Source organism: Melozone crissalis, unplaced genomic scaffold, assembly GCF_028551555.1.
Source record: "Melozone crissalis strain CALT ecotype California unplaced genomic scaffold, PUWL_Pcris_2 ptg000027l_1, whole genome shotgun sequence".
Taxonomy (NCBI): domain Eukaryota; kingdom Metazoa; phylum Chordata; class Aves; order Passeriformes; family Passerellidae; genus Melozone; species Melozone crissalis.
The window spans coordinates 53275761-53302239 of NW_026535805.1; the positions used below are offsets into that span (position 1 = coordinate 53275761).

General features: G+C 42.0%; 1 protein-coding gene and 1 non-coding gene across 2 annotated transcripts in view; both read right to left on the reverse strand.

Moving 5' to 3' along the window:
• Window positions 1–26479, reverse strand: part of LOC128939398 (protein eva-1 homolog C-like) — a 200513-nt gene that overhangs the window by 75760 nt on the left and 98274 nt on the right. The gene's annotated exons all lie outside the window — the stretch shown is intronic.
• On the reverse strand, window positions 3736–3807 carry TRNAC-GCA (transfer RNA cysteine (anticodon GCA)). The gene has a single exon. It is a non-coding gene; the product is annotated as a tRNA-Cys (tRNA).

The following is a 26479-nucleotide window of genomic DNA, read 5'->3' on the forward strand; positions in this document are numbered from 1 at the left end:
CCATGTAAGCAAGCTGACAGAAATGGAAAAAAAAAAAGAGAAAAAAAAAACACCAGGACAAATAAAAGCCTATAAATTTTGCCCCTGAAGCCTATAAATTTTGCCCCAGTTTGTTATCAGTGTGTATCAAAACTGGCCATTGCAAAGAAGCACAGTCATATTCTGTGAGAAATAACACAAATCTCTCCATTTATAATGCAGCTCTTCTTGGGTTTTAGCCATTAATCATTGGTGCATCTGCATACCCAGAACTCAGCTTTGCCAACATGTTCCACACTCTGAGCTAAGATTCCTGAATCAAATATTCCCCCTTCCTAATTTATGCCATAGTAACATTTCAACCTGAAATCCCCAGTGCCTCAGAGAAGGAATGTTTCCTTCCAACAGGCAGTAGCTGAGTTGATAGGGAATGCTGATGCTAAGCTCCCATCCTCTGCTATTTTTGAGTAATGTCTGTCATGTCAGGCTGGAGAGATGGATTTATCCATGGCACATGTGTGGGCACAGAGATATTTGAAACAAGAAACTCACCTGCCTGAGAGCATTATGGCACAGCAAATCCCTCCTCCACTGTCTATTCCAGCTTCCTGAAGAACTCTGGAATTCTGTGCCTGTATCTTTGCAGTCTGCACTTAGGACATCTCCAAGATTTAGTCAAGGACCAGAAGAAGACAATGGTTAGCAACTATGATCCTCTGGATCAATGGGAAAAGAAAAAAGTCTTATCAAAACAGTGGAATGAATTCTTGTAGGAACTGCAGACTACTTCAAATCCCATTCCCTTTCACTAAAGATACATGGTTCCATTCTTTTGCATCTGTTATGTGAAATAAAAGTGCAGCTACTGCTCTTAAAAAAACAATAAAAAATGTTTCTATAAATATATTACCAACCCAAGAAGGGTCAAGAATCTCCATCCTTTACTGGAAGCAGAGGAGAACATAATGTCAGAGAATGAGGAAAAGCAGACGTATTTGCAAGGAGGTTATAGCAAGCTGGGATGAGTCTCTTCTCCCAGGCAGCAAGTGATAGGACAGGAGGAAATGGCTTCAAGTTGCACCAGTGGAGGTTTAGATTGAATATTAGGAAAATTGTCCTTACTGAAAGGGTTGTCAAGCACTGGAAGAGGCTGCCCAGGACAGCAGTGGAGTCTCCATCCCTGGAGATATTTAGAAGATGTGATGTGGCTTTGAGGGACATGGTTTAGTGGTGGGCTTGGCAGTGCTAGGTTAATGGTTGGACTTAATGATCTGAAAGGTCTTTTCCAACATTAATGATGCTGTGATTCTTAAAGATGTAAGAGGATACACATTTCATAAAAGTCAAACTGCCTTAAAATCCTAAGAAAATAATATGCTGCACTTCAAACACTCTTCCCCAGAGGAGAGGTTATAAAAACAATAGTTGAAAGATGTATGATCATTTTGACTAATGCACTACCAGAAGATGTTCCCATGCTCATCTGATGGGTGCAGGAAAAGAATGGAAAATAACATAGTTGGGTTCAGACCAGGTCAGGTGATCTTCCCAAAGATTGCTCCTGTCTTTTCTCAAGAAGCACATACCCAAGGGATTCTGTATGCAAACAGCTACTCAGAAGGGAGCATGATACAATAATAAAAACCAACAGACACATTTAGAATAGTATTAAAAATTAAAATCCCTTAGTGAAATCCAGTAGCTGCTTGTTATGTATGTGTCCAACTCACTGCAACACAATGCTTCCCTGAAACTTGAGGAATATTTTAGGAGGTAAATAAGTGGATGCTCTCCATACACCACACACATTAAAAAGAGATAATTAAGTCTGTCATCCTGGGCTTGTCTGCAGTACATCAATCACAGGCAAAATCCCAGAACATCCATGACAGGGCTCAACAAATAAATAATTAATATACATTAACAACGTGCAATGGAAAAGGAGTCTCATTAATTAATCCAGTCTCATGTTTTGATGAGCCTACAAATGAGCTTGATAAAAGTAATAGTGTTGAGGCAACAGGCTTTTGAAGAGCACCAAATTTGAATTCTTGAGTAATATACTTGGCTGGTTTAAAATAAACATAGTACAGTGTAGATTAATTGGAGACCAGCTGATAGCTTTCCAAATTAAATAATAAATGGCAAATGTTCATTCAGCAAGTGAACTTTCAGGCCCCTATAGATGTTATCTTACCAGTTGCTATTTAGTGTTTTTATTGCTGACACAGAAGAAAAGGTTGCACACAAGCCAACAGTGAATTTCAGTAAAGTCCTGAATATAAGATTAAACAGTGGAGAACTTGCTTCTCAGGCATGAGAAAGGAGGCCAGAAGCAAACTGGAAAAAGGCTAGAAAGTGATAGAATCTAAGCGGTGTGACATAGACATCTTCAGCAGCATAATGCATGTACTAGAGATGTAATACCAAGTAGAAGAAGCGAAGAAATTGTATAACAACCCAACCTGGCATTGGTGCAACTGCTGCTGGCATTCAGAGCCTATTCTAAAGGCTGCAGGTACTGAAGAACGAAAAATAATTGAGGGAAAAGACATAAGAATGAATAAATAAATGGGAAAACTCATTATGGAGAAAGACATGAGAAGATTTAGCTCTTTAATTTTACAATGAAAAGGGTGAGAGGCTTCTTAATCACAGACTATAAGTGTTCAAAGAGAGAACTGGAATTAGCCATCCAAGTTCCTTCAACCTTAAAAGATCTCGTAGTGGCCAGCAGGTAGAAGTTAAATCTAGACATTCAGAACAGATATAAATCTGGTATCTTTGACAATTTTGTGGGATACTTACAGTCACTGGGAATCTTCAAACCAACTTCTTTTAATTTTCACTCCAGTTCAAACAGCAATTAATTTAGGGAGGTCTTATGGCCTCTTGGCCTCAGTAATTTATCAGTTAAGTGACAGGGCTTCAAATACTTCTGTGGGAGGTTATTTTACAACCTAATAAATGTCATCTTTGGCCAAAACTTCATGGGATTCTGCATTTGTCTTTAATACACTATTAATGAAGTAACTGATTCCCTTGTTTTCTCTTCTCATCAAAGCACAATTAAAATAATGATCTTTCAGCAGATAATAACACCTTTTCTAAAACTTGTAAAGAATAATCAGAGAATGAATCAAGCAATTAATTCTTACTCCTTAGTCATCCCTCCCACTCAAGACCCAAACCAATGTTCACTTAAGCACAGGAATATGTGAGGAATGTTTCCTTCAGCCAAGCACTGGAGAAAAAGAGGGAAATTTGGCATTTTTGACCTTAAGATTGCGGTATCTGTACCCAAACCAGAAGACTATGCAGAGAAAATGGAGTTTCTTGCAGGGGTAGAAATAAATGGGCTCCTGTGGTTAACACTCACTCCTTCTCTCCATCTTTACTTGCTTTTTGGCTGTGGCTTGTCCCTTTGGTTGCTCATGCTTTAATTTCCTTCATAATCTCGATCCTGCTACTCAGTGTCTAAACACCACATGTATTTCCTTAAAACCACAAAAAATCATAAAATCATAAGAATTGTTTGGGTTGGAAGAGACTCTAAAGATCCTCTCATTCCAATCCCCTGCCATGGACAGGGACATCTTTCACTAGGCAAGGTTGCTCCAAGCTCCATCCAGCCTGGCCTTGAACGCTTCCAGAGATGGGGCAGCCACAGCTTCTCTGGAGAGCCTGTTCCAGTGCCTCACCACCCACACAATAAGGAGTTGTTTTTCTAATATCTTCCCACAAAAAGGGCACATGAGGGGGCACCTGGAGTTGAACCAGGGACCTCTTGATCTGCAGTCAAATGCTCTACCACTGAGCTATACCCCCTTCCTGAGTATCTCCACTCTGTAAATAAAGCCCATTAGGACATTCCCTGCCCCAGGGAGTTCATTATATGAATATGAGCCAGCCTTGCAGAACTGGCCCAGCACAGACAACCTCACTGCATTTCTTCCTGAGCTTTGTACAAGACACACAGGGGTGTAGGATTTCTGGGGCAGCTCAGCAATGTCTTATGAACAAATAAAAACTTACAGCTAGTGCTGGACAGTGCCAGGCAACGAATTGCAAAATTATGGGAAAATTACTCTGCATTCCCTTTAAGTCCTTTCCTGCACTTCTTTCCAGATATGGAACAGACTTATCTGTCCAGTTCCTTTGACCAGATGTGCACAGCAAGGCCAGCTGCATTGCCCATCCCTTTCCTCAGCCAGCACCATGCCCTTGTCCCCTCAGCAGAGTAGCTGAACACCCACAATCAGAAGTAACAGTGGCCTGATGACTCCAGGGACTGAATCCCCATCTCAAAGCAATGGTGATAATTCCCAAAGGACAGTCCTGAAGTTCAGCTTTCACTGAGTAATTCCCAGGCCTCTGGAAACAGTCTGGAGAACAGTAAATTTAGTAAGGAAACAGAGATCCTACAGGTCCCTATTGCGTCACCAGCCCTCTGTCTGAAATATTTCTTAGCATCAAGATTCTTGCTGGAATCACAATATGTGTTCAAACACCAGTACAGTGAAACAGCATGTCCATGGGGTCAGCCAGGAGGCTCTGGTTTGGAGAATCCAATGCAAGAAAAGCCAGACAAACACTAAATAAATAAATGGGAGAGGCTGAAGCCTAATAGAAACTAAGAGAATTTGTTTGCTCTAAATGGCGGACCACATGGACTGAGATTTCTGTAGAAAGCACCTACAGACAGGTACATTCACTGGGAATTTGGGTAAGGTCCCCAGACTGAACTTTTTGGCACCATTTGCTGTGATTTTGGTTCATCCAAAGTTTGCCACATCAAAAATTATTAGTATGAGGGTTTTGGAAAGGATGATCTCTCCCAAGATGAGCACCATCCCATAATGAGCTACCATAGCCAACCCTCCTTCCAAACCATAAATAGGGATCTTAAACAAAAGTAGTCTAACATTGTTCCCTTCTGTTCCCCTGAGGTATCTTCCACCAAGTCTTGGCATTTATTCATTGCTATGTGTTTCTGGTGCCTCCAGCCTGTTTTCAGTCTGCTTTATAATCCTCATCTCCAGTCAATTTAAATTAAATTTTCAGCTCAGTCTTCATGAAACAATACATTAATTGTCTCAGTACATGAATAGACATCGTATTTACACGGATTAAATGACCATATTCTTTTCATCTACTTGGCCTACAGTTGGACCAAGCCAAGTGATTAAGTTTTGTCTGGATTTCCTTCCTACAAATCAATGTGTATGTCATCCATGTTCCTTTTCAACGGTGAAATCAACATGTGTAGAGGGGCAGCATACTTCCTACATGCTACTAAAGGAATCAAACTAATAACTAAAGTGTGCTCTGAGTCACACAGAAAATTCAATAAAGTCTTCTTCACCAGGGATGAGGTTTGCTTTAACTGCTTGCAGATTTACTTTGTTTAGTCTTTTCTCCAGTATTCCATGACAACAAAATTCACCCCCTCTTTTTTCCATCATTTACATTCCATTTTGGCAACTCTCTTGAGGGTTCACTAATATACATATGGCTCCATGTGAATACATGGCACAGCAAATTCTTCTTCCTTCCTTATTTAGATTCCTTCACTAGACATGGAAGCCAAATTTATTGGATAGTTACTAACTCTTTTAATGACTGCTGCTCATTTGTAAAGATCAATACAACATATTCTCCTCTGTCCTCTGGTTCTCATTTGATTCTTCTGGTTTTCAGAGACAACTTTGTGAGACAGCTCCTTGACTAATTGCATGACAAACACAGCAGGCAGATTTGGTTTCCCAAGTTTCATTTCTAAGATTTTCCTGTTTCCCATATCCCAAAAAATTCGCCCCTTTCCTGATGTATTCAGTTAATGTTAGTGTCAGGAGATAGCACAGAGATTCAGTAAATCCAGCAGTACTGACTTCAAGTTCTTATTCTGTGGGGCCTCCTAATGCTGTTAGACAGTTTGAGGTCTAAAATGGGATGAAAGGAGACAAGGCGAGGTAAATATGTCACTTCCACTCACAGCACTCTATGGATGTTCCCCAACTTGGTGAAAGTCAGCTAACCCACAAGAAGTGCAGTAAGGTATATTGGCATGTGGAAAAGTTTCTGTCTGTAGTGCCTACAGACACCCTTTGCACAGATCAGAACTCCTTTTCCACCATGGACATGGGGTCACCCCAGTACAAGAACAAGATTCTGTATCAGCTTCATGTCTGAACTCTTTATTTCTTTGTGTCATTCCACTAAACAGAAATACAAATTTCCATCACCAGTCATGAAATAGCTGTTTCAACAGAGTTCTGGAAGTTTGAAGACATACACACCCCAAAAAACAACCAAACATCTGAGCAGCAAAATTGTGTAAATTGGAGAAAATGAAGTGTCCTCTACATGGGCCCTGCCCTTTCAAAGCACAAACATTTCCAAAAGCTAATGGAGAGAGAAGCTTATTCCAGCTGCTGTGTGACTCAGACTGGCATAAGGAACAGGCCACAACAGCTCTGGGACAGCAAAGTGGGGAGAAAATAAAAAGGCCAAGTTCAAGAAGATGTGAAACTTTCAAGTAACTGAACACCAGACTATTGAACATCCCCGGCTCCCACCAGTTCCAGCATTCTGCTGCACACACAGGCCAGTGAAGCACAAGCAGCAGCCTACATCAAAGTCAGGACTGTGTCTATAATGCTTCCATCTGAAGTGTCCAATACTTCCACCTCATCACTTACACGGGTTCTGAAAAGAGATGTGAACAAAGGTGAACACAGTGAAGATCTTCAAAATGGCCAGTTCTTTAGGGAGCTTCAGGCCTGGGCTGTGGGTCCTAAGGAAGGATCTCAGGGAGACACAGTTGTGGATTACAGCAATGATTGTTTGATGAGATGAGAAAAGCAAGGCAAAAAAGATCAAAATGGACTAAATAAGTCTCTTGGTATCAGCATCTGTGACTTGCTTGCTATCAGCATTGTGACATTGCATTACTTTCTCCTGTTGTCTTGCCTAAGACCTATTGAAATGAGAGCAGCACATCTCAGACAATTTGTTGAAATCACTTCAAGTCTCTGAGTGATGTTAATGGTTAGTGACCGAGGGTGGAGTGCAGTGAGGTGAATGGCAGATAAATGGCAGATAACAGCATCCACCTTCATGGAGAACTTTTATCTGAGCACTTCCACGGATTCTGAATATAACTCATCACATCCTACTCTTTATCTTACTTACCTTCATCACTCTTCTGCAAAGTATCCTCATATTTTATTTTTTAAATGCAGAGATGAAGAAATGAGGGAGTAATTGACCTATCTAAGGTCACCCAGGCCTGTCCAGGCTTCCTGGACTGGTTCAGACAGAGACCTCACTTGCACTTTTGGAACTGCAGACAAATCTTATGGGTGTTTGGTCCTTAAGGATGTGCTTGGAGCTCTGTTGCTCCCTCCCCTCACAACACCAGCACTGCAAAACCTGTCATGAGCTGGCAGAACAGTTAAGGGCATAAGTACCAGTGTCAGACCTTGTGAAGGTGCTCCAGGTTTGGTGCATGGGCTCTAGGAGCTGCCAAATTTAAAGAGACTCAAGAAGATTTTTGCAGAAGTATTCACAGAGACAGCCTGTCTCCACATGTCTATCAATAATGCTCAAGTGTCAACACTTCCAGACTTGGATCTGAAGATGCCCTCACCTGCTATAGGTTTGCTAATGGCCATTATCTGGTTCATAAATGGGGAAAGTCAGGCACAAAACAATAAAACAATTCTTCTGCAGTAATTCAGATCAGAGCTGGAATATTACAAAAAAAAAAAGAAAAAAGAAAAAAGAAAAATTGAAATCCTGGCTCAAGTATCCTGTATTATCTACAGAGTGATTGAACTGCTCCTCTCAGAGTTTTCTCTTTCATTCCTTTTCCATAACTCCTACTTCTCTCCCATTGCCAACCACATCTCTCATTGCCAGTTTCCTTCCTGGAGTCTCTTCCATCATTCTTACCCCAGCAATGATCCCTTCCTCCCAGTTCTGCTTCTTTGCTGCAGGTCTTTCCAAACACCATTGCATCAGGCCATCTCCCTGGGACCAGAGGCACCTCTGTGGAGAGGAACGTGCAGCTGTTGGTGGCTGGAAAGCAGCCAGAGGGCCCCCACTCCCCCCATCTATGCTGCAGGAGGATGCTGAGTGATGGTGTCAGCAAAGAGAGTAAAAGGCCTTGGCTGCCTGTTCAATACCTGAAAGCAGCCCCTACTCACTGGAAAATGGATCTGAAGGGGGAAGGTTGCTCCCCCTGGCCTCAACCAAATGATATTCCATCCAGCCTGAAGGAGATGTTGACAGAAGGGTCTGTGTCATCACAGATGAGATATTTTGGCTGGTAGAGATGTGCCTCCACCAGTCACCTCCACTCCAGCAAGAGGCAGGACACTATCAGAGGCTCCTGCTTGCCCACAGCCAGAGGTGAATGCACAGTGTTCCAGTCTGCTCATAAAAAGGGCTGTCAGGGAGGGCAGAGGGAGGGCACAGGCAAGACAGCCAGCTCCTCTGAGTTATGTGTAAGGAGTCATGGTTAGACGTGGCTTTAATTAGGGCATTGCTGCTTTGATTTGAGAACACAGGGTTTTGAAAGCATACAGGTTTCATGTCAAGTTCTTTTTGAACTCAGGAGAAAGGGCTGGACTTGCTATTTGTGAGCATCTCACTGATCTACTCCTTGGGTCTGTCAATCCATGGTGTCCTCCTCCAGTGCGTCTCTCCCAGGATATACTTCATCAGTTCAATCCAACTACACACAGTTTGCTCTCAGAACACACAATGGCCAAATAAAGGGACTAGTATGGCATGCAGCCACAGCAAAGGGGTTTGAGCAGAGTACAGGTACTCTCCAGGCCTGCCTTCCCAAGCAGTGTGTCTCCAAGTGATGAAATGCAATGCTATCAAATATCATGACAGAAAGCGCAAATATATAAAACATGAGGGTGCCTCTTAAAAATAAATGTTGCTCCATGATCTTTTTCCCAGGAGAAGGAAGTTTCCAGAGTGCTGGCTCTCTGCGTGTGGTATCACATATTGCATGGCCTGTTCCCTATAAGCTCTCAACATATGCTACGAATCTGCCTCTGCACTACAAGTATTCTAAATCAGATGCTTATGCCTTCTTCTGATCTTTTGCAGTCACACATACATATACTGGATTTTGCCACAGGCTATCCATCATTCCTCCCTTCCCAGCATCTGAAACGCATGACTCGTAATTTGGTTTTATGTGTGTTTTACTGCAGTTTCCATATAATCACACAGGAAACTTTAATTCTCACCTTATGAGCCCAAGTCTGCAGTTCTAATCCTTGTCTCTCACAAGAGTCATGACTGAATGTCTGATTTCCGACAGTCTGTATTTCCCACAAATGAAGGAAAAATCAAATGCAATTGCAATCAGAGCCTTGCTTCTCACAATCAGTTGTTTACCCACATCATTTTTCACTTTCAATCCCAAAGTAATGTCTAAAGCCCTTGGGCATTGCCACCCTCTGCCTCTGAGTTTGCTCAGTTCAGTTGTGGGCTAAGCGCAGTGGTGCTACATGAGGTGGACATTTTCCATCACCACAGGACAGACAGCTCTGCTAAGGCATCCATCACCTGCTAATGACCCAAATTTCCTGCAGGCATCAAGGGGAAGCTGCCTCATCCACTGCAGACCTGTCATGTTTCAAGACTGTGACTTGCCCGCCACTCATTCCTCCCTCTCCTTCCTTTCTACTCATTCACCAGGAATTCACCATGCCCATCCCAGACTGGAAGTGGCAGGCACAGCTGGTTGGCATCATCCACCTTTCAGCTGCCTCTTTTAAAGGCCATAAAAAGGAAAAGGGGCTGTAGGTCACCCCAGCCCCCAGCTTACCCCAACCCCTTACCAGCTGCACAAACCCTCCTGCCTCAAGGGCTGACATAATTTGGCACAGCACTCACCAGAGCAGTGCTGTCTGTACAAATGCATGTCCAATACCTCACCAAGGGATCCTGATCCCAGAAGGGTTCACCCACCACCCTCTGACATCATGCTGTATGTGCCTCATCCCCTGCAATGACACACTTCTGTTTATGATCAGGGAATGTCACTCTTCCAGGAGGGCATTACCCAGTCAGAGAGAGAATTCTAGCACAAATATGTCCATGTTGGTTGGGCAAAAGAAGATGGAGGACTTTTTAGCTCTCTGGAAAGGGGCTAAGTGGGAAGGGTTGACAGAGAAGTGGTCTGGTAAGATGCCTGCCCTGTGCATGAAGCAGATGGCACAGACGCATCAGAGAAGACCTATAAACAACCAGTTAAGCTTCAGTCACAAGCCCTTTCATCTGCTTCAAATATAGGCTCTACCACCTTCCAGCTGGGGCTGGAAAACATCAGGTCTGCTCTGCCTGCAGGGCTTTGTGAGTTTGTATGTTCTGAACTCCTGCCAGGAGTAACTTTGGTGCTGGAGGGATCTATGTTGGGCTCTGTGCAATGCATCCATAATGCAGTGACTTATGCATGGAGGAGGGAAGCTGGGGAAATTCCCTCCCACTATAAACTATTTCTTGGCTCTTTGCATTAGTTGTCAGCCCTTGGGAGTATATTTTCCTCTGTTCCCGTTTATCTGTGGTCTGCATTATCATTTGCTAAATATTAGCGTGTGCTATTTATCATGAGGTCCACAACCCCTGTCCACTCCAGGGAGTTTGCAACTAAGTCACAGCAATAAATTTTCTGATATTCTATTGGCTTTACTGTGCTAAGAGGCACACAGCTGAAATCATTATCTCAGAGCCTTCATCCTCTAATCTCACAGTGAAACACTCATCACCAAAGGCAGGGAGGATGCACATGAACACAGGTTGTTTATACTCACGGCAGATTCAGAGTCAGGCTCCAAGTCTGGTTACTAATAATGATGATTACTGCAGCTCCTCTGGTTTTATGACATGTTTGAAAGGCTCAGAGAAACCACATTATGGAACTCTCTTTTAACAGCATGTTAGGTTCACAGGATCTGCTGGGCTAGCAGAGGAAAGGGTGTGTTTGTGGACTGGGAATCTGTTATAATAATATCATGGTGACCAAAATGAGCACCATGGTCTACAAGTCTACAATTACTTCTATGTTTATTGCAGAGTCACCCAAGACCTGACTCAAAACCTGTTGACTCCACTGGAAGTATTTTGCAGCAGGTCCTAGGAGCCACTCGGATAAGACATCATCTCTTACTGAGTTTTTCTGCCCACTCTGTTTAGGGAGTTTGGACTTTCTCCCTGCAAGAGCTGTTATCTAAGAAGGGATTCAAACTTTGGCTAGAAAGGTTATTTCAATATCTCCATATTTCTGATCCCAAAACCCTTTTCAGAGTCATTCTTGGTTTATGACTAGAAATGTTCCAGCTTCTCTTGGCAATAGGATCTGGTCCCAAGAACCTTCAAAGAAAACCAGAGTTCAGACTAAACTGGTAATATTTAATAAAGATTTGGAGGGGTAATTAAAGAAATAAATTAAATGCTACTAGAAGGTACATGTCCAAAAGAAACACTGGTCTGAGAAGTCTGTATTTTTCAAAATTATCAAATTAGCCCAGTTTGGTTTCCACTGCCAGTCTAAATAATGATGGATGTTGTCTAATCTCTCTTCCTTCCAAGTAGGCTGAGACATCATGGACAAGGTCATTAATGTGAGAGAAGAGGCATTCTCCTTCTCTGAATGTCCCAGAGAGAGGTGCATGGAACAGCTGCTCCTTTCTCAGAGAGGGAGAACAGCAAAAGGAGAAGAGGAAACTTGAGCAGTCAAGTGTCCATGTCCTGTGGACAGAAGGAACAACTGGCATTAGCTGGTTTTGCTTTGCCAACCTCATGGCAACAAAAATAAGAGAAAGAACTGGACAAAAATATTTGAGAACAGCCCAAGAACAAAAAATGGGGCAGCATCCTCTGCCGTGGCAGGGCACAGCCCTCACCTCTGTTCCTCTCTTGCTCTCTCACTATGATGGGAGCCAAGTTCAGGGCTGATATTCTGCCTGATACCGTGCATAAACACACCAGGAGCTTTGACTATGGGATAAACTGCTATTCTTGTGCTGATTCAAGGCATTTCTGGTTGGAAAATTCTCATGTTTTCAATGTTACAAACTCTAGCCCTAACAGCAAACTCCTGCTTCTGAGTTGGGTAAGCTTCCACTGAAACAAAAGATTGGGAAAGGGGTTTTTTTTCATGAACTGGGAAAAGGAAATGCATTTCAGAAGGACATGGATTCTTTTGACGTCCCAAAACAGAAAAGAGAATCTTTGCTTTTCTATGCTGTAAGAAGGACATCATTGCCATGTCCATTTTTGGGATTCACTGTTTTCAAAGATGGGTCAAAACAAGAAATAAATAGCAACATGCCTCTCTCCTGCATTCTTGTGTCCTTCACAGGAACAGCTGCCAGAGCAAGGAAACTATATTAAGACCACTGCATCCTTCAAAGATAAACTCTTCCCAAGGTTTCATCTTTGCACAGTGACAAGAAGCTGGGAAGTGAAAATGTAACTGTCCACATGGGCATTCCTTGTGTGAGAACCCATTACTGTCAGCACTGATCCAAGAATAATCCAGCTGGTCCAATACCCATGATCCAGTTAAATATGACTGTTGAGTGCTTTTGAACAGCCCTAGGCTGAAACATCAAAGACAGATTGTGCAAATATTAGGCAGGATCTATAAATAAACCAAATTGTCTAAAATATCACTTTATGCGTATATATGGGCTACTGAGCTCCATGTATCTAGTCAGTACAAAAACAAATTTCCTTGGCTACAGCAAGAGATGTGAAACCTCTAGACAGTTACATTCAGAATCAGAATGAAAACCTGAATCCCATCCTGCAAAATAGGGTTCAAACCCACTGAAGACTAAGAACTCTTCAGAAGATATGTTATTTACACAAAGCAGATATTATTTAACTATGCACTAATTTTCTATTTGTCTGGTAATAAGATGTGAAACTGTCAAAGACTGATATGTTTTTAAAAAGAGAGATTATTTGAAGCAATTTAGTACAATTGTAATCAACAATGTGCTTGAAGATAATTTAGACATCATGAGGTTTGAAGACAGGAAAGTAATGAGAAATAATTATTGAAAATAGATAATTTTCTAGAAAACATATTCAAGATCATCTGGCATAACTTCAGATGTCAACAATGCAAATATTCACATCTGGTCCAGTCACCATGGGTTCCTTTAAAAATGAGAGAGAAACAAGCACATGTAAGGGGTACCTGAGATACCTACTTGAAAATGAGATTAACTGCAACCTAGAAACACCTTTTTCTTTTCATATACTGACTACAAAGGGAAGCCAAGATATCTAGTCCATATGTAGCTGATTATATCATAGACAGCTACATCTGGTCAGCATTAGAGCATGTTTAATAACACACCTATTTGCAAATGCATTCCTATTCAAATCAATATGTCTGTGCACTCAGCACTCCAGCCTTCTACTTAGACTCCAGGTTGCTCGTCCAAACCTTAGTCTTGAACTTCAAAGTGGGTTGGACCCAGCTACACTGAGACCGACAACTTGCTAAGTAAGGTCCCTCAGGAAAAGACAACTCTCCTAGCCAGGATGAGACCCCTGAGACACAGAGACAGAAATCCCTTCAGGAAGCCTGCAGAGGAGCACTTACAGAGAAACAGAGGGATCATTAAAAGTCCCTCTACACAGGAAAATATTCTTGCCATAACCAAAATGTCAATGCTAATGGTTAAATATATTTTCTTGAATAAAATCTGCCTAAGACTTCAGCAAAAACATGTATGAAGAGCAGTCAGGAAGTAAAGCAGTTTGTATGATCCTAGGTTCAAGCGCCCCACACATGTAAAGGGCTGGTGAACCTTTGCACAGCCTGGGACAGGTAAATCATTTTTTGCACCAGTCTGGCTTGAGAGTCCAAAAGCCTGGCTCAGCCATGAGTGTGTCGGCATCCTGGGTGTGGGGTGCAGTTTCTTGGCCAGCTGCAAAAAGAAGGTAACTCAGTCAGCGAGCCAGATCCATAAAGCAGCAGCTCACACTGTTATTAGAGGCCTGCCTCCCCATCTGGAAATTAAATGCAAACATATGCATAGGCCTAAGTGTTGCTTAAGAGAAAATCACTACCCTGACAATGCTGAACAGGACAGGAAGAAAAGAAAAACAGAAAGTATAAACCAGTATCTATGCCTTCCTCATTTAATTTTCTGTACTGTCAGAGGAACCCTCATATCTAATTCAGCACAACTTAAAGGACAAAGAATTATGAGGTGAGGAATGAAAGTAAATCCATTTGTTTGTTAGTACTGTAACAAGCTAAGAAATATCTGATAGAAAATTTACATTACATGTGCTCCAACTCCAATTTTCTGGGTGATTCAATCCTCCCAAAAGATGGCCACAGCATTGCACCAACATCCTATACTTCATTCTTCATTGATACTCAAAGCATCTGCAGAAGGTTTTGATCATCTCTAATAGCATAGAGGAGAAAATTTGCCTTTCCTCCTTGTGGGAATCAGATACAGCTTTCACACAGCAGAAGTCAGACCCTTTGATCAATATGTAGCATGTTAAAAAACGTGTGTCAGTATGTAATCCAGAGTTATATTCCTAGTGATTTTTTTCACTGGGGAAAAAGTAGAGAGGAAGAGAATTTATTAGTTCTTTTTCACAGTAATAAAAATTATAACAATAAGAAACAATAACAAAAAAGTGAGATAAATGTGAGACTGTCATTGAATTCATGACTGAGTGAATGATCATGGCAGCAATGGACATGTGAGGCAGGAGCTTAACACCCAAACATTCTGAAGCTTCATGTCAATAAAGTTCACCAGCAACTGTAGGCACTGAAAGTAGAGACTCTTCACATCTGTGTGATCATGTCTGCACTTGATGCATAAACCAAAACACCAGGGAGGTGGGCAGGCCACTGATCTCTCTGCCAGATGCTGAGCAAACAGCCCCAGGGTGTAACCACACCAGGCAGGAGGAAGCACAGCCCAAGGAGCTGATGATTGATCAGGGTTAAGCAGAAACCTCTTGCCCTTAGGCCAGCACCCCTCCACTGGGCCATGCTGACTACCATGCCTGGGGAAGAGATGTAGTAGGGGGTTGCCCTTTTGTAAGCTGTTATTTTCTTTCTAATTTTTCATGGACCCTTTTTTAAAAGGCATTTCTCGTCCATTCCAAGAAGTGGTTTTTTGGTTTTTTTTCTTCTAAAGAAAATACTTGGAGAATTTCATCAAAGTTTGAAGCAAATACATATTATCCAGGGACTAAATAGTGCAATTCTTATTTACAGATTGGTATTTGGTACACACTCCCTGGGTCTCTGCAAGCTATGAGCTTATCCAGGCTGGGGCAACTTTTGACCCAAAGCAGTTTTGTTGGACTCCAAATGAAGCTGCATACCAGTTTTCTGCCTCTCCCTGAGGCTTTGGCTTGAACCAAAATGGAGTGACACCCATTAACAAAGAGACCTCCAACACTCTGCCCTCCCACCCTTGCTCCTTCCCCTCCAGGCACAGACACCAAGGTCCATCTGCTGGGATTACCCAGCTTCAGAGTCTTTGCAGGCAGCTGTGAGATGGCTTTCAAAGATAAGAGATGGCCCAGGGTGGGCTCAAGGGTAAGGAATTTAGTAAAATATCTTTGGAAGGGATCTAGTAGGATTTTCTTCCTTGTTTATATTATGCAGTATCAGTCACCCTTTAAGACCCCAGGCCTGTGTGTCAGTAAAGCTGGAAACACAACCAGCCAGCAAAGGATCCTGACACTGCTCCTCATGATCCTGTCCTCCCCATGCAGAAATGCTTCCCTCCTCTGACATTCAGAAACTCTCACATTTTTTGGCTCAGTTCACCTAAACAAGGAATAATAAGTGAAATACCGAGCAGCAGGATACTTGGGACTGAAACTGCAGAGAGAGAGTCAGCTTCTTTTCTTTTTTCTTCTTTTCTTCTTTTCTTCTTCTTACCCACCATTCTTCCTGGGTAATGGTGCTGCCGCTGCCCAATGCTGAAACAACAGTCATGGCTAATATACGGCAAAGAGATTGTAAATCTCTGCTGGTCCCCAGGGAGAAAATAATCATAAGCCTGCTCAGTGTTTGTTAAAAGATACAGGTAATTGTGGAAAAGAGCAACAAAAAGACAATTGAGTGGCTGGGCAGGCTGATTTATGAGAGAAGATTAAAGGAGCTGAACATGAATGGCTTAGCTAAACAGTGACTAAAACAGGACATGAAAAGTAGCCCCTGTCAACAGTATTTGAAGTGTCTGTCTGAAGGGGCATTAACTGTTTGGGTGTGGATATTTTGAATAAATGGAGGTCTTGAAAAGGAGGTCAGAAATGCAAGTGCCAGATGAATGTTAAGGAAAGTTTCCCAAAGAACAAAACTTCCATGGCAATCTCCTCCCCACTCTAAGGTGCGATGCCCCCACAAAAAGTCATCTGTGCTGAGCAGACATGACCTAAGGAACTTCTGGGAGGTGTCTACTTTAAATGCCTCAGTGGCATCCCCATCTCTAAGCACCAGGGCAGAGACAACCAGACAGCATGACAATAAAAGCCCATTCCAAAACTTCCCTACAAACAGAAGATAAAATACCCAGACCTTGGGCTTCAAAGATCAAGCAGAAATGGAAGAAAATGTCCAAAGTGAGGAGAAAGAGTGATTCCCTGGAGTTCTCTTATAGTACTGAAGGATGATGTAGGGCTGGGTTTTAACACAGGTAGTGAGAAGACTCATAAATGTCATTCTCTACACTCTGCCATTATTTGGCCTCTCCCAAACAAGAACCTGAACTGGAATAAGGGAAATTAGTTTTAGTAACACTAAAGAGACCCAGGTTGGACATCATTCAGCTGTTATAAATCACATAATTCACACAAGGCACAGCACCCTCCTCCCTGCCTAGTCCACACAGGACTAGTGGTTTGACCATGGAGAGCCACACCTCAGGTTCAAAACAGCAGTGAATTAGAAATCAACTTGCCATATCCTACTGCTTTCTTTTCTTTCATATAATCAAAGACTGGGCAGCAAACACTGCATGGCTGGAGAACAAAGCATGTATCTACTCATCTAACAATGAATATACTTTGAATATATATATTGCATAGAATGTACATTGGTAAGAGAGTTGACAGTTCTTTGGTTCAGATGCCATGACACAAACCCCTGTGTAAATGTTCTCCACACCCAAAATGAGACTACCACTTTCTCCCAAAGTTTGGCTGGCCCTGCCTATGTAGCATCACCCACAGCAGGAAATGCTTCTTAGTGACTGAGTGCATTGCACAACAATCCTTGCTGATTCTTGTAGCTGTGGTAACATTCATTAGTGAACTTCCCAGCAATTAAATTACACATTTGATCACAGAATCATAGAATCATTTAGCTTGGAAAAGGCTGTAAGATTGAGTTCAACCATTAACCTAGACAAGTTCACCAGTAAACCACATCCCTCAAATGTACCCATGCCCATGTAGCTCTCATCAATGGGCTACAGACACCCCTGCATGCCTATTATATTGATTTTCTATTACAGCAATAGCTCACAAACCTCAATTGTACCATGACACCACTACAGAGGTCACATATATTTGTATCTTTGCTAACTTTCAAAAAGCTGCTATTTCTTATTCTTCTCACTGTCCTGGTCTTCTAATTCTCTTTTCATGGTCAGGAACAAATTTTCCAAATTTTCATTTTCCAAATCCCAGAAGATTTCCTATTTGTTTCACATTAAAGTGGAGAGAGGTCAGTAGAAACCAGCAGGGCAGTGGTAGGTGCACAGCAGACAAATGTGCATGTGCTGGCAGTAGGGCACCGGCCATGAATCCTTCTATAAAGGGTAGAAGGAAATGTCATTGTCTTGATACATTTTAAAAAAGGAAAGACAAATATATGTAAATGCAAATATATCTTAATTGGTCGTGGTGTCAAATGCTCCCTTTAAATTTAATCTAATGTGTGTTTCACTGAGCTGTCAGCAATCTCCATTAGCCTCCAGGCACTAATGAGTGAGCATCAAGGTGTCAGTCCTTCTGGCATTAACCTCATTTAGGAGGAGTTAGGGTGATCACTGAATCAAGGGTCAGCCATTCATTGCTGACACATTCCTCTGGCTGCAGCTTGCAGTCTCCTGCTTGAAAAGGGCTGGCAGCCTGGCTGCCAACCTCCTCACCAGTAAAAAAGACTCATACCTGCCAACATTACTGTTAATTACTATATTTGAAATCTGCACAGGTCTTAGCAGGCATGGGGACACAAGAGTAACCCTATTTATGAGGCTATTCAATGTGGTTCCCAGGTAAAAAAAAATAACCTGTGGTATTAAAATTATAAATATCTACCACTTACTCATGGTCAGAATTTTAAAGCATCATTAAAGGCATCGATATGACAAAGAACTGAAAGTCTATACAGCAGGGTTAAGCTTACAGGGGGGAAAAAAATCACCACAGAGATAAACCATATAACTGTAATTCTGCTCCACTTCTCTCTCTCCAGAGTTCCTGAAAGATTTCCTTTAGACATATGACATTCAGATGTCATCTTGCACAATCATTCTCAGGTAGATCTGCTTTTCTGGGGTGAAATCATGAGTTCTGGGGTGGATCATGAGTCAATTTGAGACTGCACCCCTCCTGTTCAAGCATGGAGATCTCAAGACAGCCAGGCAGAACCCTCCAGATCCACCCCAGGCCTGAAATCCACTCTCTAGATGGCAGATTGCTGTTCAGCCTCAAGCACTTGGACATATTTATGCCAGAGGAAATCATTCCATGAGAAAATCTATTTAGTAACCTCAAAGTTGTGTCAGCCACCATAAAACCTTGGTTACATTACAGTTTAGCATTACAGTTATTACAGTGGAAACTACAGGTTCATTATAAAACATTTCTTAAATTTCTAAATTTACAAAATATATGAATAATACCAGAATGAAAAACTAAAGTCCCACCTACCTCCTTCTTATCACCACTTTACTACAACACACTGACCATTCTTCCCTGCTGTCTTCCCCTGTGACTTTTAGGCCACAGGCCTTACCAAATGAAACAAAAGAAATTAAAACATATGAAACACAGAGATAAAAGGATTAAAGGTCTCAGGTACACACACCTCATGAACAATGGAGCTCAGGGGTTGCAGAGTAATTTAGCTGACTCTTTATAGGACTCTTTCCATAGCAGAAGCTCTCCCAGAGTTGAAGGACCACAGCAGGTTTGAAAACCTTCCCTAATTGTAAGGTAGCACTTGTCTTACAGCTCATTCTGCTTAAGATCATCAGAAAAAGTGTCCTTTGAACGCCCTCTCTGCTTCTTCCAGACCCATCTTCTTTCCTCCCCATCCCCAAGGCAATGATCTTTATCTCCAAGCCTCCATTTCTTCTCTGCAGGAATCAAAGGGGTTTCAAGCCTATCCCTTGAGGTGACAGCATTACCTGTTCCTCCTCCACCTGAGATGCAGAGCTCTGCTTCCTCAGAATATTCATTTACCCTAATCTGCATCAGACACAGGCTCATTCTGCCCTGGTAATGAAGAGCTGCTGTGTCTGGGCCAGCCAGGCCAGGTGTGTTCCGACTCTCCTGGGTCGATTCATATCAAGCTACAGTGAGCTGTGCAGTAAGAAAAGACAAACAGGAGCAGCACAATGACAGTTTTCAATTACCTGATTTACCAACCTTCATCTTAAAACTAATGAGGCTGTTTGTGTCAAGTTTCACATCTCAGTTCAATCACTACATTTAAACATAAACAGCTCATTGTCCCTGTAGCATGTTACTCCTTGGTGCAGGATGACAGAGCTGCTGTGGCCTGTTATGAGCAGGTACCTCCAAGCCCTTTAGTAAAACATGTGTCCCACTCACTTCAGCACTGGCAAGCAAAAGAGATGGCATCTTGCCTTTAGCCTCAGGTAATCCGTGAACTCCAACAGATCCATGCCATAAATCCAAATTATGAGTCTTGCTGACTGAGGGGTTTCCTCTTTGCTTTTCGCTGAGATGGAGGAAACTGCATCCACAAAAATTGCTAAGTCATCACCAAAGGTGATAAAATCACAGCCTCAGAAGTCAGAAAACATCAGCCTTGAGCTATCTGGTCACCTATCACGGTGCAGTTTTTAGTTTCACTGCCACAGCTTTTTTAACGGGGTCTGTTGAAGTATGAGTAATTATGAATGTGAGGTCCTAGTTTCTGAAAGGAAAACAAATGCTTTGATTTTTCTTCACCTAGATGGAAACATGCAGAAGGAGGAGGATCAACAAATCCATTTGTTTGCAGAACCTCGTAACAAATGTTACATCACCAGGGAACATCTACTCTGCCCCTTTTCCATACCACCAGATGCACTCCTTGACAGTTTAGAACAAGTCTGGCCTCAAGAACAAAAGTCCAAAAGAACAATCAGCCAGTCAAAGAAGTCAGCAAATATATTGATCCCATCCTAACTCCCGGAAACATTTAGGGAATTAATAAAGATAAAATGCAGAAAATTGACCTCAGTCCCATTCAAAACCAGTTAATAGGAAAACCCCTCTCCAAACCCATGTGTAGATATTGATATAACCATGAGCTGAGGTGCCAGAGACCAAGCTGCTGTTTGAGAACTTTTTCAGCATTAACACTCATGGCTAGAGGTAATTTCTCAAGAACTTAAATAAACATCATGTTCCTCTCTTACTTGGATGAATCTTTAAGAGTTGGAGATCTGTCAAAGAGTGGGAGTGGAAACCAATAAATAAGGACAAAACACTGGTATTATCATTATGTAGAAATTATAATTTTGACCAAAAAAACATTTGTGTAAGAACAGGGTGGCTGAAAGCATCTAACCAGGTCATGAATCCACAGAATCACTGAATAGTTTGGGTAGGAAAGGATCTCAAAGTTCAACTAGTTCCAACCCACTCCTGCCATGGGTAGGGACATCTTCTACCAGAGCAAGTTGCTCAAAGCCCCATCCAACTTGGCTTTGAACACTTCCAGGGGTGAGTAGATGTAGATGTAGATATCTGCATTGTAGAGGTTCTACATGTAGATAACAATATGCCAGCTAAGCACCAGGAGTCCCATTTACAGTCAGTACAGGAGAACTGTCACTTCAAATATGCTGTTCATCTCTTTCAGGCACTTACTTTAGGATGAGATGATTTGTGCCTCAAAAGCAGCTGCTTCTCCACAGTATCTGTAAAAGGAGTTTTTCCTCAGAAGGGGATGTACACACTATAAATCTCTATGCCTTATATGTCTACACTTGGTCAAATGAATCCCACTTCATGAATATTTCAATATTTGTAGTCATTACATGAAGGCTGGATAGCTTTTTTAAAAATACTCTATAGCTTGAAGAGAAGCATAGGCTTGATACAAAAATTGCTTGACAAACCTCCATCAACTTAGGAAAATATGACAAAGGATTTGAATAGATGTCCTAAACTATGTCTGAACTCAGTGTCTTGACAATTAAAGTAGCCACATGGAATTATACCATATCATTATTCTGTTCTTTATTTATTTGGTAGGTCAAACCTATGTGGCCATGCATTTCAAATCTACATGTTTGTGAGTTCTGTTTCATAGCATTATACAAGAAACCCAGTTAAACAAACATTATCAGACATTATACATTCAGTGGAACATCCCTAGAGGTAGATTGCCTAAAATGTTTATTTGTTTGTAAACAGAAATTTTATTTCAACTTTTGAAGAAAGAAAGTCTGCATTACACATTCTGTGTGTCTTTCCCTAGCAAGACCCTGCCTGCATTGCCCTGTTTCAAAGGGGTGTAAAAGGCTTTTGTTTTTTCTTGGAAGTCTAGAATTGCTCCTTTTCTATTTTATGTAGGTCTTGGAATTGCGTTTTATAGCAACAGAAAGCGCTTTTTGCAGTGATAAAAATACATTTTCTACATTCATGAATTCATAAATTTTAAGAGGAAAAGGAACCATTACATTCATCCAGCCTGAGGCATTGATAGATTTACTGCACAGGAGCTAATGGACCAGAGCACAGTCCCTCTGAGATGACAGGAGAGAATTTGTGCAGCTTTTTTCCTTTCCTCCTCATCATCATCATGAGGGCAACCACCTCAGAGCTGCCTTGTTCAACAAAGACCCTGCCTCTAGTCCAGCTTGAAAGAACATTTCTCCAAACACATTTTAGAGAAAGCCAGGCTGTTTTCCCAGGCGCTCAGAGAAAGCAAAGGTCAGCACAGCCCCATTGCCCCAGAGCACCTCAGGCACCTCTCCTTGATCCCATCTGGTCTCCCAGCAGCACCAGACACCCCAAAGCAACAGTAGCTGCTGCCCCTGTGCCCAGGCTTTGTTCTTTACCTGCACAATTCTCTCGTTGGGATGTGAAGCACTTGGCCCCTGGGACTCAGCTTATTGCCTCATAAAGCAGGATGGCAGGATTATTAATGTGGCAGAACTGCAGGGTTTTCCAAGCAATTTATGAGTTACCATGGCAGTTCATTAGCTCTCAGCCCAATGACCCCTTCCTGGCAAGCATGAATCAAGCAGGAGGCACGCACACATCTAAATGTACAACAGATATTCACATCAAAAGCACATCCAAGGCCATGTTTCCTCCATTTTGTTCAGCACATGTCCAACTGCAGCACTAAAAAGTCACCAGTTATCAGGACTGATAACCAACCCACTGAAGCACACCTAGACACAAAGAAATTCACAATCCCCCTTCTTTTATTTTCTTCTATTCTCATCAAACCGTTTCTGATGGATGCCTGCGTTTAAAGAACAGCAGGTCCTTAGCAGAGGGTTTATATTTGCAGCCTGCATGGAATGCACAGGGAGGCAGGTCTGGCAGTGGGGACAGGGGGCTCTCTGAATGGCTCCCTTGACTTTCAGGGCTCAGAATAAGGTTTCACTTTACACACAGACAGGCCCCTCATCCCCACTCAAGGAAGAATTTGAGAAAATATTTAACTTTCATGGTAATTATCCGTAGGTCCTAAAATAAAGCACACACTTCAGCGCTTCCTTGAGTCCAAGTGGCACTGTGTGTGAAAAAATTCCACAGGTTTTAATGCAGTGCTCAGTTAGGACCTCAGCACAGGCAAAAAAAAAACTAATCTAGCAAACTAGAGAGGAAAGAGATATAGAGAATTAAAGAGTGACTTTGAAGTTAATAACTGGACAATTAAGAAAATGAAAAGATTGTGAGCACAGTAAGTTTAATCAGTAAGTACAAAACCACTACCAAGCTACTCACAGATATTACAAAAAATTACAGTGTTTTATACAAAAGAAAGACAGAGACAAAGGAAGATGTTTGGGGGAAGAGGAAACAAGGAGATAAATACTTCTAGTAAGTCTTTATTGTATTATTTTTCTCAGTTGCATTAATGTTTTTTTATTTTCTTTTCCACTCTAAGGGTATTTTAAAGAAAAGGCAGAAAGAAAATTTTTACATTTGACTCTATTACAGCTGCCACGCTCAGAGCTCAACCTCACCAGGCCTTATGTGCTTCCCAGAATGAACTTGCCTTTTTCTTTTGAAAAAGTAATTAATGTATTTATTAGTGCAGTAATGGGACCCACATACTGGAAAATCCCACCTTCCATACCATTTCATTAGCTAAATGTGGCTTTGGGCCAAATTTTTGTATTTCAGCTGCTGCCAAGGTTCAGGTTTGGAATGTTTTTATGTTGGAGGTTTTTTCATCTGTTTCCTTGGCTGTGCTAATGGGACCCTAATGCACATAAGAGATCTCTATCATGCCATGCTGCTGGGTGTTTGTTTGCTTCAATCATCTCATACATACACACAAACTGGTGGCATTTCCCTCTCAGCTAGGTGATGCCAACAGACCTTGAGCCCACAGTGCAAAGGGGTATAATTTGATATAGAGAACTGCTGACTTGAGCCATTCCCACTGGTTGGAGTAATTACAACCAATATTTTTAAAAAATACAGCTGGGCAAGAAGTTAGATGACACCATTATTTAAGAACAGATTCATCTGGCAAAATTGTGTGTGTCTGGCAGGAGTTTTCATGTCCAGTAAAACATGGAAGCTAAAGGAATGAACCTTCAAGAAATATGGATATGGCTTAAAGAAAGCAAAGTTCTTGCCTCATCCATTTACCTCTTGGAGATCTGGAATAGGGCCCAGGTCCTTCTGTCAGGCTAGAGAAGAACAGTGGACACGATGACCTGAGAGACCCTGCAGATGTTCTCCTGCCAGGACTGGGAGATAAGACACCTCACCTAGCTCTTCCCTAGGCCTTGGTCTACATAAACACTACCAATGTCTCACAGGGTCCATATCAGCTGTGATTTCTGCTAACAGCTCATGGGCTTCTCATTAATATTACCTTTTGTCACCTCATAAATTACTTACTCAGCAGACATTTTTTCATTAGTTGCTATCAGAAGAAGAAATATTGGTCTCCTTCCAGTCCTTCCCATGCTTTAGCACCAGAAGCTGAGCTCAGCTGCTCTGTCCCTGCAGTTACTGAAGTTCCTCACAAAGGAAATGTCTGCATGAAGACTTTCCCACCCACAGCCACCTCCATCACAGTTCTTGCTCTCACCAACTCTTCTGAAGCAGCGCAGCAGGTCAGCAGCACTGGCCAAGGACACATGGCAGCTTTTCCTCACAGGTAAGACCAGTGACACATGGCAGGACATCTCTGCCACAGTTGGGCAGGCAGGGAGTGACAGAGAGGAGCAGACTGACTGCACTGCCTGATCTCAGAGAGTGATGGGGTCACTTACTTGAAGCAGCAGCAAAAAGGGTTGAAGTGATGCTTGGAGGAACCCATTTGTACACCCATCACATTTTCCAAATATGCCAGGGTCACTGCATCTTTCATGGATCTCCAGACAACAACAGTAAGAGACAACATGTTTCCAAGTGCAAGAGGTGGGAAACAGGGATATGTATTGAGATACAGGCAACAGGGAAGTGCAGTCATGCCCATTTTTCCCAATCTGTCCCCTTTCACTCCCACAGATTTGGTGAAAGTAGGAGAGCACTATGCCAGGAGCCATAATGTGTACAGCTTTAAGGAAACCCGAAACAAAGAGACAGCCAGCAGGAGGTTTTCTACACTGATATCATTCTCTAGGTCATGAGATACCAAAATGTTTGGTTTTATCATTTCTTCTCAAAGAATTCCAAGACTTAGTTCTGTCTGGCACAAGCACATGGAACTGGAATTTGATTTCTTGTTTATTTCATTTTCACATGTTGAAGGACTTTGCTATTTGAGGCGAGAAATATGCGTCTGTTGATCACAAAATCCAGTTCAGAGACATGTCTGAGATCATGGTTTTGAAAAGGAGCCATGGCCACCTTCAAAGGATGAGGCAGATTTTACCCAAAGAAAAGCAAAACATGCTATTTTATGCTCTCAAGTGTGACTCATTTCCTGATGCAGTTAGGCTTGGACTAGAGAGTTAAGGTCAGATTAAGAGATCATTAGTGCTTTTTATAGTGGACTTTGAGACCAGGACCACAGTTCTAGAATAAGGCCCTGGAGGCCTTTGAAGGAGAAATCCTCTTGGAAATACATCATGGAGCTCTGTTTGTTTTCCCTGGATTTTTGAGGGATGGAGCTTCTGTTTTGCCTTCTACGTTGCCTTTGTTTCTGTCAAATCCCCATGAGGATTAGCTTCTCCCCAGCCTTTTTATGAGAAAAGTGATATTAAAACATCACCTTCCTGACTAGAAATCTCACAGGGCTTTGCAAGGATAGCTTTGCTACTTCTTGCTGCATCACTTCAAGCAAAACCCAACCTTCCTGCCACTCCTGCCAAATGAAACAACAGCCAGATGAGCTGAGAGGCTGATGCTCCTGCAACAATGTCCCTGCTCCTCAGGGTGCTGCACAGCCACCATGCTGTAGCCACTACACAAAATGTTACAGTGACTGCATCTCAAATGCTTTCTGTCACACTCAGCATGCTGCAGTTACACACAGAGTGACCCACAGACCCATTGCTGTCTGAGGGCACAGACAGCTTCTCCTTCACTATGTGAGCCACTGTCTGCTCAGCACATTCAGTACAGCACCAAAATTTGCACTTCTAGATGGATGCAAAAAGGAATACTGAGAGACTGAGCTGATCCTAGTGACACTATGTAAGCAAAACCCTGAAGGAAATATTTTAAGATATGTCAGCTACAAATGACCAAAATGTCATCACAGTAAGAAGACAGATGTGTTTTATACTACAGAGCTCAGACAGGAACAATTTTTCCTCTGTTGCAAAATAAGATGACTAGTCAGGTAACAGCAGAGTGTCTGCTCAATGCTATGACTTAAACTCCCAACTGAGAGCAAACTGTTTATTTTTTGTTTAATAGTAGTACTTTGTTAAAAAAAATTGTTGCAATGTTTACCTGAAGATTTTGGGAGTGATTTTCTACTAACGCAGTGAAGGGGTATGGTTTGGTAATCACCTGATTCTATGGTACAAAATGAAATAAATACAGAATAAAGTTATAAGGATCCTACTGG